This window comes from Ascaphus truei, chromosome 4 (genome assembly GCF_040206685.1).
Source record: "Ascaphus truei isolate aAscTru1 chromosome 4, aAscTru1.hap1, whole genome shotgun sequence".
NCBI lineage: Eukaryota > Metazoa > Chordata > Amphibia > Anura > Ascaphidae > Ascaphus > Ascaphus truei.
The window spans coordinates 48,412,796-48,431,469 of NC_134486.1; positions in this window are offsets into that span (position 1 = coordinate 48,412,796).

An 18,674-nucleotide genomic window follows, 5' to 3' on the forward strand; every position below is an offset into this window, starting at 1 on the left:
ATTATGTACATTGTGTGTGTATTATTACTTAATGTATATTGGGTCCTGTGAGGGGTTATCCCGCCTACGCTGGGATCCCTCATAGGTGGAGGCGCTGCACGCAAGGAGAAAGAGCTCACTCCAGGCTCCCAGTGGCGCAGGCTTAGGCCTTCTGTGAGCAACAGGTACAGCAGCAAGCATAGTCACCCGCGTAGTTCCCTTAGGCATAGAGAAAGGGGACTACATTTGGGGACGCTACTGAGATCCAATGACCCCCCCTGCACCTCCAATGACCCTCCCCTGCACCTCCAATGACCCCCCTGCACCTCCAATGACCCATTGGAGGTGCAGGGGGGGTCATTGGAGGTGCAGGGGAGGGTCATTGGAGGTGCAGGGGGGGTCATTGGAGGTGCAGGAGGGGTCATTGGAGGTGCAGAGGGGGGTCGTTGGAGGTGCAGGGGGGGTCATTGGAGGTGCAGGGGGGAGTCATTGTAGGTGCAGGGGGGGTCATTGGAGGTGCAGGGGGGTGATTGGAGGTGCAAGGGGGGTCATTGGAGGTGCAGGGGGGGTCATTGGAGGTGCAGGGGAGGGTCACTGGAGGTGCAGGGGGGGTCATTGGAGGTGCAGGAGGGGTCATTGGAGGTGCAGAGGGGGGTCGTTGGAGGTGCAGGGGGGGTCGTTGGAGGTGCAGGGGGGGTCGTTGGAGGTGCAGGGGGGAGTCGTTGGAGGTGCAGGGAGGGTCATTGGAGGTGCAGGGGGTGATTGGAGGTGCAAGGGGGGTCATTGGAGGTGCAGGGGGGTCATTGGAGGTGCAGGGGTGATCATTGGAGGTGCAGGGGGGAGTCGTTGGAGGTGCAGGGGGGAGTCTTTGGAGGTGCAGGGGGGAGTCTTTGGAGGTGCAGGGGGGGTGATTGGAGGTGCAAGGGGGGTCATTGGAGGTGCAGCGGGGGTCATTGGAGGTGCAGGAGAGGGTCATTGGAGCTGCAGGGGAGGGGTATTGGAGGTGCAGGGGGGTCATTGGAGGTGCATAGGTGGGTCATTGGAGGTGCAGGGGGGGTCATTGGAGGTGCAGGGGAGAGAGATGTGTGATGCAGGGGGGGAAAGTGATGTGAAGTGCAGGGGGAGAGTGATGTGAGGTGCAGGGGGGGAGAGTGATGTGAGGTGCAGGGGGGGAGAGTGATGTGAGGTGCAGGGGGGGAGAGTTATGTGAGGTGCAGGGGGGGAGAGTGATGTGAGGTGCAGGGGGGGAGAGCGATGTGAGGTGCAGGGGGGGAGAGTGATGGGAAGTGCAGGGGGGAGAGTGATGTGAGGTGCAGGGGGGGAGAGTGATGTGAGGTGCACGGGGGAGAGTGATGTGCAGGGGGGGAGAGTGATGGGAGGTGCAGGGGGGAGAATGATGTGAGGTGCAGGGGGGAGAGGGATGTGAGGTGCAGGGGGGCTGGGATGTGTGGTGTGCAGGGGGTTATTGTGTGTTTGATGTGGACGGGGAGTATTATGTGTGTGGGTGAGGGGGAGAGATGGGGGGTATGAGAGATAGATGGGGAGTATTGCAAAGGTTGATAGTGAGGGGTTCTGGGGGAGATATGAGGATGATAATGAAGGGTGCTGGTGGAGATATGAGGATGATGATAAGGGGTGCTGGGGGAGATATATGAGGATGATGACGATGAGAGGTGCTGGAGGAGAGATGATGATGATGATTTTACCCGTGCGGCCCAAATTTTTTTTCCTTGGAGCCGTTTGGCCCTTCTCACTTTACAAGTTGTGCAGGCCTGCTCTAATGGCACAGTTCCATGCCCTTACACAAGATGAGGGGAGGAAGTATCGGAGTTCTTCCGACGGTTTCAGTTGGCCCTATGGACCCTGGGTCAATAAAAACATTATCCGATTGTCCGAGTTAGATGACTTCCGAACCAAACAACTCCTGCTGGGAGAGTTGGCTATGCACCCGGTTACCATCAGGATAAGATGCATGCTTTCTACGGAGCATCCTCTTAATTTTGAAAATCTAATGGATCAAGTTCAAGATCAAGAGGCTATCTTGCAAGTCCATACTTCCAAAACATCTCAGGGGTCTTCCAAAGGAGAGGGTAAAGGAACCCCCTCCAAGAAGCCTAGCGCGAATGCTACCCCCGAGGAGGATATCCCTTTGGAACCTCCCCGTCCAACACCCCGTACGCCTCGAAGCCCGGCCTCTAATTCTGGCCTGAGGTAACCACTGTTTCACCTGCAGCAAAGAAGGTCACTTTGCACTGGACTATCCAACGTCGACAACCCTTACCCCCTGTAACAGACATGCTCGCCACAAACCAGGACCGCTGAGGTGGGGATAGAGAAAGACCGACCTGAAACCGTGAAGCCGGGTCCGGATTGCGTGTTCTGTTGTCGTGGGTAGCCGGGTCAGGGTTGGAGATAGCAGGGTAAATGGTATCCAGGTTGTGATCAAGGCAGGCGGCACAGGAGTGATGGTCGAGGTCACAGGCAGGGGTCAAGGTAGGCGGCACAGGAAGATGGTTTTTGGTCATAGGCATGACATGTCGGTACCAGGAAATGCTTCAGCGTAGGAGCTTCAGCATAGGAATGGCCTCTGGAAGGAGGACAGGAACTGAAAGTAATGAAGGCCTCTGGAAGCTGGGTATGCAGACAGGCCACAGGAACAATGAAGCTATAGCGCTGGGAATCCAGAGCTTCAGCACAGGAAGGCCAGGGACAGGCCAGGCCGACCCTAGGGGAAGGGCTGACCCTAAATAGCATAGACAGCCAATAGGGGAAGAGCTGCACAGCAAGCAGCATCAAGACAAACAGGAGTCTGAGTTCAGAAACAGGTGATTCCAATAGCTGTTCATGGAGAGCTTTGCCTGGAACCTCTATAGCCCTGTAAGGGCGAGTTCCAGCCAAACCCAGGACAGGATCCCTTACAGTATCCCCACCTTCAGGAGAGAACTCAAGGCGATCACAAGCAGGCTCACTCTGTGATGTAGGTGGCATGGAATTATTTCTGAACTGTCTTGGACAGGTAGTAGACCTGCGGCAATGCCGTTTGTTAGCGAGTACCATCTTTAAAAGAGAAAGCAGTGGTACTGCAAATCTTGACATGAAGAAGGCATCATAGGAAGATTTGGATATGCAGCGCTGTAGCAAAACTGGAGAGTCTGGAACAGGCTGAATAAGGCTGTCAAAAGGACGCAAGACAGATGCAAGGTTTTCAGCAATAGTCCCAGAGTACAAGGCAAGAAGCACCAACTGTTGATCGGATGCAGCAGACAAACGTTCTGGAAGAGTAATTGTATTATTCAGATAGGCACGTAGAAGTTTATGAGAAACTTTTGCTCCAGATGGAATCCGGTCACAGGGTAGCAAGGATAGTAGCCGGGGGACTCACAGAAAGGCACTGATACAGTTCTCTTGTCAAAGTCCAGACCCGTTACACCTAGAAAGTTATCTGTGACAGTAGGGGTGAATAAGTAGTTTTCTGCTGTGGTACTGGCAATCAATAGGAGGTCAGCACCCCATGGCAAATGGGCTTTAGAAAGCATCAGTTCAGATGTCTGGGAATCCCCAGAGGAAGCGGTAGATACCGTAGAGCGAGCAGAGAGAAGAATGCCTGTGCCCACAGTGGGAGCACAAGAAGCCAGGAAAGGCAAGGAAGTCCAAGAGGAGTGCTTCAGTCTTTGAAGATGGAACCACGAAATCAGGAGAGGGCACGTCAGGCACTGCACAGGGACAAGTGAGTAGTCAATCTGTCTTTAAAGTGGGAGAGCTTGGATCAGTACGGATTATATCAGGTACAGCAGTAAGATGGGTGAGCGGCAAACCTGACTTAGAAACAGAAGTATTGGAGTTAGAACTGGGTACTTCAAACATTGAAGAAGAATCAGGAAAACACGAACTTGACTTAGGAATGGAAGTCCCACACTCAATGGCTTCAGGAGATACTGTAGAAGAATCAGTGAAGTATAAATCCATTTTGAACACAGGGACATTTGAATCAGTAGGTATATCAGGTACTACACAAACCTCCACGAAAGGTAACTTTGAGTTAGCAGCAGAAGTTGTGAAGTCAGTAGTGGGTACCTCAAATACTGTGGAAGAATCAGTGAGACACAGTGTTGTCTTTGGAATGGGAATCCCAGACTCAAATGATACATGAGGTACTGTAGGGGAAATAGTGAGAGAAAAAAATATTCTTTGCTGTGGGAATTTTAGAGTCATCCACGGTTATAACAGGGCCTGCAGAACAGTCAGTGAAGGATATGTTTGTCCCTGAAATGGATGTCTGAGAATCTGCAGTCATTACCCTAGGTGCTGCACAGGAATCAGAGAGAGAGAGAGATACGCTGGTCTCTGAAGTGGCTGTCTGATAATCCGCAGTGATTACCCTAGGTGCTGCACAGGAATCAGAGAAAGATACACTAGGCTCTGAAGTGGGGTTCTGAGTAACCACAATAGGACTAGCAATTACTGTGGAGAAGTTTAAGGAAAAAGGCTTTGAATCAAGGATAGAGGTTTCACACATAGCAGGAAACTCTGGGAAAGAGAAACTTGACTTAGAAACTGAATCCTTAGATGCAGTAACAGGAAACTCAGACCTTGCAAGGGAATCAGAGACAGATAAGCTTATCTCTGAAGTGGTAGTTTCTAGAATCAGCAAAAGGGAAAACAATTACTGTGGGGAACAAAGCAAAAAGGCTTAGAGTCAAGAACAGGAATATCAAATATCTGAGGGAACCCAGCAGCAGGAACCTTAGACAGGGCAGGAAGGTGAAAGAAAGGAACCCCAACAGTAGGAGAAGAGGTCTTAGACTCAGCAAAATGAGCCTCAAGGGGAGCATAATGGGCTAAGTATGCCTTTAAATCTAGGGGTTTAGAACAAGCAAGGGTTAGACCAGGTACTGCATGAGAGCCAGAGAAAGGGGAACTTGAGTTTGAAACAGGGGTCATGGATAATTCCTCTTTTGGCTCCAGAAATGCAACATCAGCTTGGGGATCCCAAGAAAAATAGGGTGCCCCAAGGGGTTCAGTAGCAGGACTTGAAGCGCAGAGGGACTGCCTCATAACAGAGGGGGAGGCCTGGAACTGATCGATATTTTTCAAGATCCGGTCCATGGATAGGGCCAGTTTTTGGCACACGCTTTCATGCCAGGCCAGATCTCGACCCACCTCAGCGGGGTCCTTGTTTGTGGGGCTGAGCATACTGTAACGGACGTGCGCGCCACAAATCAGGACCGGACCACAGGGCTGAGGTGGGGATAGAGAAACACCAACTTGAGACTGCGAAGCCGGCTCCGGGTTCTGTCGTTGTGGGTAGCCAGGTCGGGGTTGGATATAGCAGGGTAAATGGTATCCAGGTTGGGGTCAAGGCAGGCGGCACAGGAGGATTGTCGAGGTCACAGGCTGGGGTCGGTACCAGGAAATGTTTCAGCATAGGAGCTTAAGTATAGAAATGGCCTCTAGAAGGACAGGAACTGAAAGTAATGAAGGCCTCTGGAAGCAGGGTATGCAGACAGGCCACGACAGAGAAGCCCAATGCTACATCCAATATGACAAAAATACACAGTAAAATACTTATATATTCTCTTGAAAAAGGGTCATTTAGTTTAACCCTTTGGCCAAAGCGTTGTAAGTTTGCGAGCCACGACAAGGCAGACACCTGTTCGCAAGTCCTAACACTACCAGATTAAATACTAATATATCTCTATTAGGATTAAAATTCTCATTTACCTCTATTAGGAGGGAGAAAGACCACCATTGGATCTGTATCCAGTAGAATGAAAGGACCTACGCACTTGGGAAGTGGGGAGGGGCAGGCTTAAAACCTGGGAAGGAGGAGCCACTAACCTCCAGCAGCTGAGACAGCTGAAAATTAACAAAACACACACAACCCCAGCAAGCTCTTTTTGGGAACCCCTAAGCCCCCACAAAATATATATGTATATAAGTGTCAAAAAGGAGAGCTATTGAGCGTGGCATATGTATACAACAAATGACAGAGAAGCCCAATGCTACATCCAATATGACAAAAATACACAGTAAAAGCGTCATTCTACTGGATACAGATCCAATGTGGTCTTTCTCCCTCCTAATAGAGGTAAATGAGAATTTTAATCCAAATAGATATATTAGTATTTAATTTGGTAGTGCTAGGACTTGTGAACAGGTGTCTGCCTTGTCGTGGCTCGCAAGCTTACAACGCTTTGGCCAAATGGATAAACTAAATGACCCTTTTTCAAGAGAATATATAAGTATTTTACTGTGTATTTTTGTTATATTGGATGTAGCATTGGGCTTCTCTGTCGCTTGTTGTATACATATGCCACGCTCAATAGCACTCCATTTTGACACTTATATACATATATATATTTTGTGGGGTCTCAGGGGTTCCCAAAAAGAGCTTGCTGGGGTTGTGTGTGTTATGCAGACAGGCCACAGGAACAATGAAGCTATAGCACTGGGGATCCAGCGCTTCAGCACAAGAAGGTCAGGGACAGGCCAGGCCAAGCGCAAGTTACATGACTGAAAGGATTTATGCACAGTACCTTCCTGGAGGGAAGGGCTGACCCTAACTAGCATAGACAGCCAATAGGGGAAGAGCTGCACAGCAAGCAGCATCAAGACAGACAGGAGTTCAGAACCAGATGATTCCAATAGCTGTTCAGGGAGAGCTTCGCCTGGAACCTCTATAGCCACGTAAGGGTGAGTTCCAGCCAAACCCAGGACCGGATCCCTTACACCCCGGAGCCATGGCCATCACTGTTCACCCAGAGGAAGAGTAGTCCACATCTTCGGATAGTGCCCCTGCGCCTAGTTCCGAACAGGAACACTAACCGGATGCCTGCACTTTAGTAGGACCTGCGGCCATAATACGAGTCCTAGTGGAGGGAATCTACACCTCTGCAGTGCTGGACACTGGGTCTCAAGTGACATCATCTACAGGCCAGTTTACATCTGCACCTCCAGCATCTGCCTATGCAGTCAGCAGAGAAAATGAAGCTGTGGGGCCTTAGTAGCGAAGACTACACCATTGATGGCGTGATTCAAGTACGGCTGGACATACCGCAGCTAAATACCAACAAAAGTCACCCAATGGAAGTGGAAGCCTTGATATGTCCCAAGCCCCAGGAACATCCAAATTCCCCCACCAATGTGGATGTGGTGAGAGCCCTGATCTGGGCCTATCTGCAAGAAGCAGGTGAACTACCCCATCCTCTTTGAAGATTCACCCCTTATTCAAGGAGGAATGCCACAGAATCTCTGCCCAAGAAGGATTCGGCCAATTCTTCAACCTGGAGAAGGGGTTGACAGAGATTCCACCATTGGCAGTGAGGCACATGGCCGCTGTACCTAACTACCCAGACCGCGACAAGGCCGACTGGTACTTTTCCCTGGAAACCACACCGAAGAGGATGCCAAGAGGCGGTTCAAGGTGGTGCCAGAGATGAAGGAGTGGAAGTCTTCACTTCCTCGCCGGTTCAAGGTGACCATCCAGAACATCTTGCCTCATCCTATACAGTTTGACGTCGGACAAGCACTGAGTCGGATACACTCGGTTACTCAGAATCCCTGGCTCATGTGAAAGCGGCTACCGTACGAGAAGCCCCTACTGGATTGCAATTCAACTTCGGGGAATCAACCTTGCCCGTGGAGTGGAAGAAACAGTTACGCAACAAGTTGACAGAACGCCAGGAGTTGTTTTCCACCAGTGAGATGGATGTGGGCTGCAGCAACACACGATCCAACTGGACGATGCCACTCCATTCCGGGAGCGCTCCAGACGCATAGCCCCCAGAGATGTGGAGGATGTGAGGGATGTCCTGAAGGAGATGGAGACGGCTGCATTGTGACGGAATCCCATAACCCTTATGCCTCTCCTATTGTGGTGGTGCAGAAGAAGAACGGATCCATGCGCCTATGTGTGGACTACCGCACCCCGAATCACCGCACGGTCCCGGATCAATATACCCTACCGCGGATTGAAGAGATCCTCAGTGCCCTATCCGGCAGTCAGTGGTTCAGCGTGCTGGACCAGGTCTGGATACTACCAGGTACCCATGAGCCCCAAGACCAGGAGAAGACAGTGTTTGTCTGCCCCCCTGGGGCTTTACCAGTTCACCCGGATGCACTAAGGCATTTGTGGTGCACCAGCGACATTCCAGAGGTTAATGGAAAAGACCATCGGTGATATGAATCCCCAGGAATGTCTGGTTTATCTGGATGATATCATCGTGTTCGGAAGAACGTTAGAAGAGCACGAATAACGCTTTCTGAAGGTTCTGGATTGCCTGGGAAAATGTCTGAAGTTGTCCCTGGAGAAATGCCACTTCTGCCGTACTTCAGTCACCTATGTGGGCCACATCGTGTCTGCAGAAGGAGTGGCAACCGACCCAGCCAAAGTTGAGGCCGTAGTAAACTGGCCCAGACCAGAGAACGTGATGGAGCTCCGATCCTTTCTGGGATTCTGCGGATACAACGGAGATTTGTGGAAGGGTACTCCAGCAAGGCCAAAGTTCTCAACAACCTGTTGCGGATATATCCAGAAGATCCTAAGCAAAAAGCAGCAACCCCGCGAACACCATTCGGGGACAATTGGACGTCCGCCTGCGAGAAGAATTCACCGGACTCAAGAAAAGTCTCACTGAAGCCCATGTCTTAGCCTATGCTGACCAGGAACAACCGAACATCCTACATCCGGATGCCAGCTTCAACGGGCTGGGAGCTGTGTTCCATCAAAAATACCCTGCCGGCTTCCGCCCAGTAGCGTATGTGAGTCGCAGCTTGACTCCGAGCGAATAAAGCTATCCAGTTCACAAACTGGAATTTCTAGCACTCAAGTGGACTGTAGTCGATAACTACACAATTATCTGTACGGGGTCTCCTTCGAGGTATGGACTGACAACATCCTGACCTCCGCCAAATTGGATGCCACCGGCCACAGGTGGTTGGCTGCTCTAACTATCAGTATACCTAAAATACAAGCCGGGGCCCTTGCGCTGTCTAGGAGGCCTAGATTGAGCTCAACATCAGACTATGGCCAGTGGGAACAAATTCCTGGCCCTGGGATTCGGACTATGTGCTCCACAGCGGCTATAGTGGAGGATAAAGTAGTCTTTTCTGAACTCATAGTGGCGTACTCATTGGGGTGTCAGTCAAAGGTACTTCCCGCAGCATACTGCCACCCAGAAGGCATGTACATCACACAAGACTTCATAATAACCTGGAAGGAGTTAGTGTGCACCAGCTGCGAGATCCGGTGGCTAAAGCCATACGCCAGACTATTCAAGAAGAGAATCCCTCTTTAGTGAAGCGTGCTGCCTCCGACACGGTCGCTATTCTCATGAGGGAATGGGACAAGTTTAAAATAGACCGTGGCCTCCTCTACTGAGTCCTTCCCTATCACAAGCACCCCGGTAGGAGACAACTAGTCCTGCCCAGAAGGCTGCAGTACCAGGTCCTACGATCCCTACACGATGATCACGGACAGCTGGGAGTGGACAAAACATTTGGGCTTATAAGAGATCAGTTCTTCTGGCCCAGGATGCGGGAATCGGAAAACCCTGCCTACATGCGCAGCCCCCATGGGCCACTTAAAGAGCTCTGGTCCCATAGACCTAGTCTGCATAGATTTCCTCTGCATTGAGGCAGACTCAAAGAGTATCGGAAACGTCCTTTTAGTAATAGATCAGTACACCCGATACACCCAAGCGTTCCCTACCAAGGACCAGAAAGGTCTCACAGTAGTCAAAATACTGTGGGAGAAGTACTTCATCCACTACAGGTTACCTAATCGGATGCACTCTGATCACTGGAGAGACTTTGAGAGCAACTTAATCAAAGAGCTTCTAAAACTGTTCAACATCGAGAAGTCTCGCACAACTCCCTATCACCCTGAAGGAGACACCCTGCTGGAAAGGTTCAATCGAACCCTACTAGATATGCTAGGCACTCTGAAGGGCTCCGAGAAGGCCGAATGGAGCAAGCATGTTGAGCCGTTGGTACATGAATACAATTGTACCAAGCATGAATCCAAGGGGTATACACACTATTTCATGATGTTCGGCAGAGAGGCACGACTACCTGTGGACATTTATCTCAGAGTATCCATGTCAGGATCGTCGCCAGGGTCCGCCCCATGCACGCGTCACGCGACTGTACCTCTGGCATTCACAGACCACTATCTGTGCGCACGCAGCTGCGCAATGCCTCATCCGCGGAGGCGCGCTCCCGCAGTATCACCACGGCACCCACTCTGCGTCGCACTCCTCGTACGCACGCCGCGCGCCAACGAACACTAGCAGCATCAGCTGTGTTACACTAGCAGCCAATAATGCACTACCATATCGGTTCGTGGCTTATGTGTGAGGTCATCATCTGCTAGTTCCTGATTGGTGCTTTCCCCTTTAAATGCCTTCCTGGTTCACTTTCACTTTGCTGGACATAAACACTGTTGTGCTGTGCTCACTGCTTCTTGGATCTTGGCTGTTCCTGTGCCTTGCCTGACTCGTGTTGTGACCCCTGCTTGTACCTGGACCTGTCTCTTCTCTACCCCTGGACTTCGGCTTGTTATTGGACCCCCGCTCTCTCCTCGATCACGGCTTCGGATAACGACCATTCTTCTCTCTCCAACCCCGGATCACGGCAAGTACCACGACTTGGCCGAACTCTCCTACCCCGACCCAGCTCCACGACTCCAACTACGCATTCCGGACCTGGCTCCGTGGTTGTAGGGCGGCGGTTATATACATCCCCACCTCAGCCCCGCGGTCTAGTCCTGTTTGTGGTGGGCGCAGCGTGACATTATGTTCAGCCACACAAACATGGACCCCGCTGAGGTGGGTCAACGATTGGACAAATATGACGGTTGGTTTCAGGAAATCATTGGATCCTGTGCTCAAAGGGAAAAACTGCTAGATCACCTTAAGCAAGACCTACACGCCCTATCTGACAGGGTCAGGGTTCTTTCTGCCTCTACTATTAACCCCGCAGCATCTATACCTATTTCCACTCCAGTGGCCCCAACTTTTGAACCACGATTACCTACCCCTAACCGCTATGCTGGTGATCCTTTGGGTTGTCGGGGATTCCTGAACCAATGTTCAATACAGTTCGAACTGCTTCCTTCTCATTTTTTCTCCCAACGCTCGAAAGTGGCATACATCATTTCACTTCTGACCGACGATGCCCTGGCCTGGGCCTCTCCGATCTGGGAGCTACGACCAGACCAGACCTCCGATATCAATCTCTTCACCGCTGAGTTCCAGAGGGTCTTCGACACACCTGGTCGCAAGGTAAATGCCGCTTCTACCCTTCTCAACTTTTCTCAGGGGGACCGTACCGTGGCCGGCTATGGGCTGGAGTTCCGGACTGTGGCCTCTGAGACCGACTGGAATGACGACGCCCTGTCGGCAGCATTCTGGCAGGGGTTGCCCGAGCGTCTCAAATACAAGTTGGCATCCCAGGACCGTTCCGGAGGACTTGAAGACCTGGTGGCTCTTTGCATCCGCATGGATCTGCGTCTTCAGGAGAGAAGAATGGAGAGGGGCAGACGACAACAAGGTATACAACCTTCTACCTGTCATCCAGCAGGATCCGTGCCTCCAGCAGCACCAACACTAGACAAACCTAGGCAAGTAGGAGGGACCAGGCTTTCGGTTGGTGAGAGGCAGCGCAGACTATGCGCAGGCCTATGCCTATACTGCGGCAACAATGGGCACCTACTGGCTACCTGCCCGCTGAGATCGGGAAAACTCCACAGCCCAGTAAGAGTCGGGAGGATCACGCTGGGCACCGCATCCTTACCTCCCTTGCAACCTTCCAGTAGGATCAACCTTCCCATCACCATATCCGGAGAGACCTTCCGAGTCACGACACAGGGCTTTCTGGACTCCGGGTCGGGGGGAAACTTTATTGACCAAGGATTTGCGGAGAGACACCAAATACCCTTGGTACTTAAGGATCGTCCCGTGGGTCTCAAAGCGATAGATGGCCGTCCGCTGCAACCCGCGTTCATCTCCCTTCAGACGGTACCCATCCAGATATTGACCGGGGAGTCTCACTCCGAGACTATACAATTGGACGCCATCCATACCCCCTCAGCAGATGTCATACTGGGGCTTCCGTGGCTGCAGACACACAACCCCCTAATCGACTGGACAGAGTCTTTGCCTATCCGCTGGAGCCCTCAATGTCAGAAGCATTGCTTACCCCCTTCCAAGGCTTTGGCGGGAGTATCTGTACCTGATCCAGACAGAGTACAACTTCCAGTAGAATACGAAGACTTCCGGGATGTGTTCAACAAACAGCAAGCAGAGGAACTTCCACCGCATCGCCCGTATGACTGCCCCATCGATTTGTTGCCCGGTGCCATTCCGCCTAGAGGTTGCTCCTATCCACTGTCTCTGCCTGAGACTAAAGCTAAGAAAGACTACATTCAGGAGAATCTTCAGAGGGGTTTTATTCGAAAATCTTCCTCACATGCTGGCGCAGGCTTCTTTTTTGTAAAAAAGAAGGATGGCTCGCTCCGCCCTTGTATAGACTATCGCGGCCTCAACAAGATTACCGTAAAGAATCGTTATCCTCTCCCGTTAATCTCAGACCTGTTCGATAGGCTACAGGGCGCCAACATCTTTACCAAGTTGGATCTACGAGGGGCCTACAACTTGGTAAGGATTTGTCAGTGGAAAACGGCCTTCAATACTCGCGATGGGCACTACGAGTACCTAGTGATCCCGTTTGGTCTCTCCATTGCACCAGCCGTATTTCAAGACTTTTTTAATGAAATCTTCAGAGACTTGTTAGACCAACATGTAATCGTGTACCTGGATGACATTTTGATCTACTCCAAAAACATTCAGGAGCATCCAGTACATGTTGAACAAGTTCTTCAAAGGCTAGGGGAGCATAAACTCTTTGCCACTTTCATCAGTCTTCAACCTCCTTCCTCGGTTACATTATTTCGGACACCGGACTCGCCATGGATCCCGACAAGGTCAAAGCAGTTACGGACTGGCCGTGTCCATTATCTCTTAAAGTGTCCAAAGATTTCTTGGGTTCGCAAAGTACTATCGGCGGTTTATTCAAAACTTCTCCTCTATAGTGGCACCCATTACGGCTTTAACCCAAAAAGGGGCGGATCCAACACACTGGTCTCCCGAAGCCACCAGAGCGTTTGAAAAATTAAAGAAAGCCTTTTCTTCTGCTCCCATCTTGGTACACCCAGATCCAGGGTTACCTTTCACGCTGGAAGTGGATGCCTCCGACGTAGGAGTTGGGGCAATACTGTCTCAGAGGGAAAACCCACAGGCCCGCCTGCATCCATGTGCATTTTTTTCCAAAAACTTTTATTCTGCGGAGAGAAACTATGACGTAGGAAACCGCGAACTCCTCACAATACAGATGGCCTTAGAAGAATGGCGACACCTTCGAGGGTACAGAGACACCGGTCAATATCCTGACTGACCACAAGAATCTACTCTACATTGAAGGTGCGCGTCGCTTGGGGTCACGTCAGGCACGGTGGTCCCTATTTTTCACTTGTTTTAACTTTCTTATATCATATATTCCTGGTTCCAAAAACGTAAAAGCCGATGCACTGTCCAGACAATTCCTGGTCGAGGACAGAGCAGAGGATCGTCAGCAGACTATACTTCCTCCCGCATGTATTTTGTCTGCCAACACCTTTGACGCCTTACCACATATTTCCAGGGCTCAACGTAACATCCCTGTAGGCCTCAAGGTTCCAGAAGGACGCCTGTTCACTCCCACGAACTTCCATAGGAAAGTAATAGAATGGGGTCATGCTTCCAGGACCGCTGGTCATCCTGGCACCAGGAGAACAATCGATTTGTTGGAGCGCACCTTCTGGTGGCCAGGCATGCGCAAAGACATTGAAAAATTTGTGGCTTCGTGTCCCATATGCGCTCAGAATAAAACGCCTCGCAATATGCCGGCAGGCCTTCTTCAACCACTACCAATTCCAGATCGTCCATGGACACATCTCTCCATGGATTTTATCGTGGAGTTACCCAGCTCTAAAGGGATGAACACCATACTGGTGGTCGTGGATCGCTTTTCTAAACAGGCGCATTTCATCCCACTGAAAGGTTTGCCCAGCGCGCCTAAACTCTCAGAGGTCTTCGTCAAGGAGATTTTCAGACTCCACGGTACTCCACAAGTCATAGTCTCGTACCGAGGCTCGCAATTTATCTCCAGATTCTGGAGAGTCTTCTGCCAACATCTGGGCATTTCACTTCATTTCTCCTCTGGGTACCACCCACAAACGAATGGACAAACGGAAAGGACCAATCAGTCATTAGAACAGTTCATTTGCTGTTTTGTCTCGGATTCACAGGACAATTGGTCTGATCTCCTCCCATGGGCAGAATTTTCACCTAATAATCTTAGAAATGAGTCCACTCAACAGTCCCCTTTCTTCACGAATTATGGATTTCATCCCTCGGCCTTTCCTTTCACAGTCTCCAGTTCGGGAGTTCCCGCCGCCGAGGACAGAATCCAGTGCCTCCAGGACTCTTGGGAGAAGATTCAGGGGAACCTGAGACAAGCCATCAATATGCAGAAGAAACAAGCCGATCGTCACCGTCAGAAGGTTCCATCTTTTACTCCTGGACAAAAAGGTCTGGCTTTCTACGAAGAATATTCGTCTCAAGGTCTCTTCACCCAAATTGGCACCCAGATTCATTGGTCCATTCGTCATTACGGAGAGGGTCAATCCTGTCACCTACCGGCTTAAATTGCCGGCAACCATGAAGATTCCTTCCGCTTTTCACATTTCACTTTTGAAACCTTTTATCCAGGATCCCCAATCATCCATTCGAGACTTGCCACCTCAGTCTGTTCTTGTGGAGGGTCAACAGGAGTTTGAGGTGCAGACAATCCTCGACTCCAGAGTATCAAGGGGGAGACTGCAATACTTCGTGCATTGGAGGGGTTTTGGTCCAGAGGAACGTGAATGGATCCCTCGGGAACAGGTACACGCTTCCAGATTGGTCAGGGCTTTTCATCACAAATACCCTTTGAAGCCTGCCCTGGGTCGTCCGGAGGTCTTCCCTGAAAGGGGGGGGGTACTTTCAGGATCGCCGCCAGGCTCCGCCCCCAGCACGCGTCTGTACCTCTGGCATTCACAGGCCGCTATCTGTGCGTACGCAGCTGCGCAATGCCTCATCCGCGGAGGCACGCTCCCGCAGTATCACCACGGCACCCACTCTGCGTCGCACTCCTCGTACGCACGCATGCCGCGCGCCAACGAACACTAGCAGCATCAGCTGTGTTACACTAGCAGCCAATCCTGCACTACCCTATCGGCTCGTGGCTTATGTGTGAGGTCATCATCTGCTAGTTCCTGATTGGTGCTTTCCCCTTTAAATGCCTTCCTGGTTCACTTTCACTTTGCTGAACATAAACACTGTTGTGCTGTGCTCGCTGCTTCTTGGATCTTGGCTGTTCCTGTGCCTTGCCTGACTCGTGTTGTGACCCCTGCTTGTACCTGGACCTGTCTCTTCTCTACCCCTGGACTTCGGCTTGTTATTGGACCCCCGCTCTCTCCTCTCCTCGATCACGGCTTCGGATAACGACCATTCTTCTCTCTCCAACCCCGGATCACGGCAAGTACCACGGCTTCCCCGAACTCTCCTACCCCGACCCAGCTCCACGAATCAGACTACGCATTCCGGACCTGGCTCCGTGGTTGTAGAGCGGCGGTTATATACATCCCCACCTCAGCCCCGCGGTCTAGTCCTGTTTGAGGTGGGCGCAGCGTGACAATCCACCAACGAAGTACCAAAAATGACGAGCTACATGTATGTGAGACGGCTCCAGGATAATCTCCATAGAGCATATTAGTTGGTGGAGAAAGCCACCACCAAACTGAACGAAAATAACAAGTGGAGGTAGGACCATAAAGTACGCCATTGGAAACTTCTGCCCAGAGACACCGTTCTCCTGTGGAATCTAGGGATACCAGGGAAGCATAAGTTAGTGGACCACTGGCGAGAAGCTCCCTTGGAGATGGAATCGCAGATGCCAGGCCTCCCTGTATATCGCATCCGAGATGCAGACGGAAGGGTAAGGGTCTGGCATCGGAATCACTTGCTACCTATCCCTCAAGTTAGGGGAAACTTAACTTGAACTATCCGCAGTAGTGCCGGCAAGTGAACCAGAGGAGTTCAGTGAAACCCAGGACACGGTAACGGCAAATGACCAGGATCCTTTGGAAGGAACCTCTGCCACCCTAAACGGAGACTGGTGGGCACTACCAGAAGAAGCAGCAGGTAATGGGCCTGCTCCCCATGTACCCTCCCCACTGGCTTCAACAAGCTGACCACTTGATCCAAGGAGTCCGAGCTTTTTACCTACTAGAGACTATGTAGCTCCAGATTCACACCTTATGAGAGGACCAGGGCCTCAAGCCGATGGTATGTAAGATATGCATTTTCCATTATATTAAGTTCCTGTACATATGTTGTTCCCAAGCGGGCCGTTGGATTCTTCACCAGGGGGAGGATGTAGCAGAGTTCCCCTTTCTTACCCCCGGTGCAGGGGGCGGGAGCTGCCTTGCTGATTGGAGGCCGCTGGAGCTCCGCGCAGATCGGGAGTGTGGCGGCGGCCATTGAAGAGATGGGGCGTATGTGCAGTGGCAACCAGCAAGGTGGCCATCTTGGATGGCCTGAAAAAGGCATTGGGAACTACAAGTTCCATAATGCCTTGCGGAAAAACTGCGGCGGCTATCTTGAACAGGCTCCGCATAGCGGGACTACATGTCCCAGATTCCTCAGGGGGAGGGATTAACACATGGGACAGTACCAGCCAATGGGTGTCAGGTAGGGGAGAGAAACAAGATATCCCCTGGGACAGGAGCCAGTGTGGTCAGTCCTGGCGGAGGCAACGGAGCAGGTAGTGTTCAGGGAGTAGTACTTCCCTGGACTAGGCCTAGGCTTGCCCATTAGGCCCCAGCTAGGCCCTGAGTCACCCCAGCGGAGTATTACAGGGAAGGCCCCAGATAGGGGCTCTTCCCCTTAGTGCTTAGTGTTGTTGCACTGGTGACTGGCCGGCCACACGGTGCCCTGCGGTCGGGGACCAGGCCACAGGCCACGTAGACATTTAAGTGAGACACTGCAGCTGGAGCTCACCCACAAGGCAGATCAGGATCCTAAGGAGTGAGGGGATTGATGTCGAAGGCCCGCTGCGTGGGACCTGACTGATCCTTATTCCACCAGCTGTACCTTGGTACAGGAGTGCCCAGGAAGGTATAAGTGCACCAACGGTTCACAGGGGTAGCACTACCTGACACTTGGGTGGGACTTGCAGCGGACACCAGGGATATTGGTGCCACCGCACTCTCCGTACTTTGGGGGAATCACCAAGTGTTAGGACATTGAGTGTACACTGTGGGTACAAGGGGTACTATTATTATGTATACAGTATATGTTATTGTGTGTGTACAGTAAAGATCCGTTATATACATTGTGTGTGTATTATTACTTACTGTATATTGGGTCCTGTGAGAGGTTATCCCGCCTACGCTGGGATCCCTCATAGGTGGGGGCGCTGCACACGAGGATAAAGAGCTCACACCAGGCTCCCAGGGGCGGAGGCTTAGGCCTCCTGTGAGCAACAGGTACAGCAGCACGCGTAGACGCCCGTGTAGTTCCCTTAGGCATAGGGAAAGGGAGCTACATATATAAAACCATAAAAGGAAAAAAAAACTTTGTTGTGGGAACCTTGAGGCAGGAGCCTCCTTCCTATTATCTCAGTTTATCTTAACATGTACTATTTTGTCATGCAATGTTATTGTCCTCCCTCCCACATTGTACTGCGCTTTGTTCAACAGTATGTTGCCGCAATACAAATAAGGCTGTGTCTCGCTAGCGCTGAGCGTGCGGCGCTTGCGGCGGTTACTTACATATATAGCTATATGTAAGTCTCTGCTCACTCTGTGCGTGCGCGCTCGTGGACACACGCTCGCCCGCACTCGGCGCTTAAGTAAACAAAAAAACTATACTTTCCCGCGCGCTCAACTACCCGCAATGCCCCCCCCCCCTCGCGTACATGCAGGAGACCCATCGCTCATGCTTGGAGCACTCTCCAAGCATGAGCGTGCTCAGCGCCAGCAGGGACACAGCCTAAGGCCTCGTTCAGGGTGACAGAGACAGGAGGTGGAGGGCGCGCGTCATCGACTGGGCGATGTGTGCACATCATCCCCAGCAGACCTTTTCAAGCTTATAGGAGGCGGGTCTACAGACCTCAGCTTAGGGATTGGTGTTGCTCTGTTCAAATCATTTTCAAGAATGATTTGATTGGCTGCCGTAGTACCAGTGACGCTGCTGCAGCTTGAAAAAACAACTAGAGTTGTTTATGCAAACTCTAGCAAGCTTCAACTCTGTACTTCGGCGACAGCATGTCGCGAAGCAGGCACTCTCAACGAGGCCTAAGGGCTCGCTCAGACAGGCTGCTACGGCAGCTTGCTAGCGTTCGCCCCCCACCGCGTGCTCCTGCAGCACAGCGATCTGTACTTAAACAGCAGGAGCCAGATCGCGGTGTTTGGGGGCGTGGCGGGGGAGTGTAACGAACGCGTCACAGAGCTGGTTCGCCATGATTGGCTGAACCAGCTCGCGTCACGCGACTGTAGCCGAAAAGTTCAATTTGGGTTGTGGTGGCAAAATGTCGCAGCGACAACGCTGCACTTT